Raw genomic sequence first — 3,323 nt, forward strand, 5'->3', positions numbered from 1 at the left:
TTCATCATCTGATGCTCAATAAGAGCTAGAAATAATTGATGTGCCTCTTCCAATTAAGTGATAATCCCCATTCTCAGGCATGATTTATGGTATAATTTTGATGCTCCCTTGAATTAGAGAAAGAGATTGGTCAAACAAGCATCCCCCCCCATTAGTGAAATTTTAATTGTAGGCCCTCATGTAGGCTTTGATCTCCCCCTTCTCATGTAGCCCTACGATCCTGTAAAGGGGACACTCCTTCCTAAGTGAGAGGAATTGCTTCACTTTCTTGACTTCACCTTCTCCTCTGTTGCAAGAGAATCCTCTTGGAGACTCAGGACCCTAATACAGGGGAGCATTTAGGGAAATTCTGCTTGTAAACTAAGAGAGGTGTGAAGGTTCAAAAAGGCCCTCCAAGCTCTGTCCGGTTCTGTCTTCTTGACTGATTCTGCCCAGCCCATTACAGGCTGGGTGGAGTCAATTTGGGTGCTCACCTAGAGGGAAGAAGCACCTTGGCTTCAAAAAATATTGTTACTGTTCAGTGTTTTTAGCACTACTTTTCTTTGGGTATTTGTTACTGCTATTTTTTAATGCTGCCTACTTCTGTTTTATTCACTACTGCTATACAGGTTGAGTCTCATTATTCGCGAAGGTTCCCTTCCCAAAACTCACGTGGATGGCAAAAAACGCACTAAAGCAAATCAATTTAAAAAACAAAGTCCCTTTGCTCCCCTGATTTAAAAACAGCCTTACTGACCTTTTGAAATGCACACAGAGGCAATCAGTCTCTCTCCAGGAGCTTAGGCTTCACTAGGAGGAAGCAATCCCTCCCTTCACCAGGAGCCCCAGTGAGGGAAAGGTATGGTGATAATTGCTGCCATTTAGCCTTCCTTCACATGCTCTGGGGGAAGGGGGGAGTGAAGCCTGGAGAGAGAATGATGGATGGATTGTCAGCTGGGTACCCTCTCTTGCATTATTAAAGGACTGTTTTCCTTTAATTTAAAGCATGGGTTTCCAAACCCCAGCCCGGGAGCCAGAAGCGGCCTGCAGAGTGCCTCTATCCAGCCCACAGTCAGCCTCTGATCCCCTGAGAGCCCAGTTGACCGAACACAACCAGAGTTGTGCTTGTGGGGTGGGGGAATGGAGGTCCATTGAAGTGTGTGTGCTTTATTTCTTGGGCTGTGTTGGTGCTTGGAGAAATCCTGGACATTTGAGCCCATTCATTCATTTATTCCAGTCATTCATCAAAGTTCCATCTCTAATGTATTTATTTAAATTTTATATTTAATTTTTTTCCCTTGACACCATGCCAGATATTTGATTGTAGGCCCTTCGGCCAAAAAGTTTAGAGACCCCTGATTTAAACAATACTTCTCATCAGTGTTGAGATAGAAAAATCTTTGGATTCCCCCCCCCCCCAGTGGAAAAATCCATGGGTAATTAGATTATACATGTAATCACATGGGGAAGGAGCTTGGTACAAGGCATCACTGAAGGTCTTTATTTATTTAAAGCAAAAAAACTCACAAGAGAGCAAACATTTTCCAAGGAACAATCAAGCAGTTCCTTTCAAAAACATAAATAGGTGCCAGTATAGCAGTCACTCCTGACTATCCCATTTTCAAAACCAAAAGGATTTCTGGATAAGAAAGTTAATCTTGACTAAAGTGACCTCACACTGGGGACAAAAGCTATAATCTGCCACTACCTCATGTAGCAAATGATCACCATCAGATATTACCAGTGTTGAACCCCAGTGCCACATAAGTGGAGTGCATGCTTCTTTACTCTGACAATTTCCTTCCAAGCAGTTTCCAGAATGCCCCCTTCACATCTCTGTTCCTCAAGCTGTAGATCAGAGGGTTCAGCATGGGAGTTAGAGCCCCATACGCTACAGTTATTACCTTTTCCTTGTCGGAAACAGGTTTTTCTTGGGGCTTCAAGTACATGATCATGATTGTACCGTAAAAGAGACTGACCACAGCGAGGTGAGAGCTGCAAGTGGAGAAGGCTTTCTTGCGCCCCAGTGTTGAACTGATACGCAGCACAGCCAGGCCTATGCGCCCATACATGGCAACAATGAAACCAAAGCTCACTTGCATGTGTGTCAGAGCAGGCTAGTTTGAGGAAGGACTGCAGCTCACATGCAAAGTGATTGATGATGTGTTGGCCACAGAAGTGAGTGGGCTGCAGCACCACATTGATTAGGGTTATCAGGAAGGAGAGAGACAGAGACACAATCACCAGAGAAATGCATAATCTCCAGCTCATGACTTGCATGTAATGCAGAGGCCGGCATATGGCTGCAAAATGGTCGTATGCCATGACAGCAAGGAGGAAGCACTCCGTTGAGAAGAGCAATAGACCAATGTACATCTGGGCCAAGCATCTGGACAAGGAGATTGTGGGCCTGGGAATAAAGCAGTTAGCCAATGCCTCAGGAACTGTGTTGCTGGTGAAGATGAGGTCTATCGAGGAGAGGACACAAAGGAAGAAATACATGGGGGTATGAAGCCGTGGGTTGTTTAGCAAAAGGGTTGGCCATTTTATCACCCTCATTTAACCAATTCTGCTTTGGAAAAAAGCAAGTGAAAGTGAGTAGCTACCTACTGACAACAACAACAACAACAACGATGATGAAGGAGGCTGAAGATGGGAATGCCAGCTGGGTGTGGCAGTAGCTTCAAAGGAGGCGAGGCTGGTACGGACGCCTGAAGATAACCCTGGAGAAATCACAGTCCATTACTTGTCCGCCGGACATCAAAACCCTGACCTTGAGCCCCAAAGTACTTATAAAGATTAGTGCCTCTTGAGAACGCCCAAATGTGATTTCACATGCCAGTTAGTAAGTAGCCACCACATTAGCTGCCACCACCCTCTCTAGCTGGATTGGGAGTCATGAAATGAGAACCAGAAATGGAACAAGAAGCAATTGTCTTTTTTATCGTTTTATCAGCATGTATGGATTCTATTGCTGAATGACTTTAAAATACACATTGCCATTTTGAAATGGAGCTTGGTAGAATTCAATACTTCTCGTATACTGTTTCAGTTTGATTCCCGTTATTGTTATTGTTGATATGGAACCCCTCTCCTTTCTACTTAAAACACAAGAGGTTCTGTATCCTCAACTGTACAGCTGTTGGCTTTGTCTGAGAACTTGACATCGATGTCTTCCAAATGACTTGGTTCCTCTTGTCCCCCAGTTTCAAATTCAAGACGCACTGACACTTAACAAGCAAAACTAATATTCAAGTGACTGAGAATAAGACTTTCCTGTCTTCTCAAGTGCTCACTTCCCATGATTCTGCATGAGTCAGAAGCGGGCCCAGACCAATGATCCA

General features: G+C 44.2%; 1 pseudogene; it reads right to left on the bottom strand.

Moving 5' to 3' along the window:
- Positions 1–1,763: 1,763 nt before the first annotated feature.
- On the bottom strand, positions 1,764–2,538 carry LOC136638736 (olfactory receptor 13H1-like; annotated as a pseudogene).
- Between the last annotated feature and the right edge of the window lie 785 nt (positions 2,539–3,323).

This window comes from Tiliqua scincoides, chromosome 2 (genome assembly GCF_035046505.1).
Source record: "Tiliqua scincoides isolate rTilSci1 chromosome 2, rTilSci1.hap2, whole genome shotgun sequence".
In the NCBI taxonomy this organism is placed as follows: Eukaryota; Metazoa; Chordata; class Lepidosauria; order Squamata; family Scincidae; genus Tiliqua; species Tiliqua scincoides.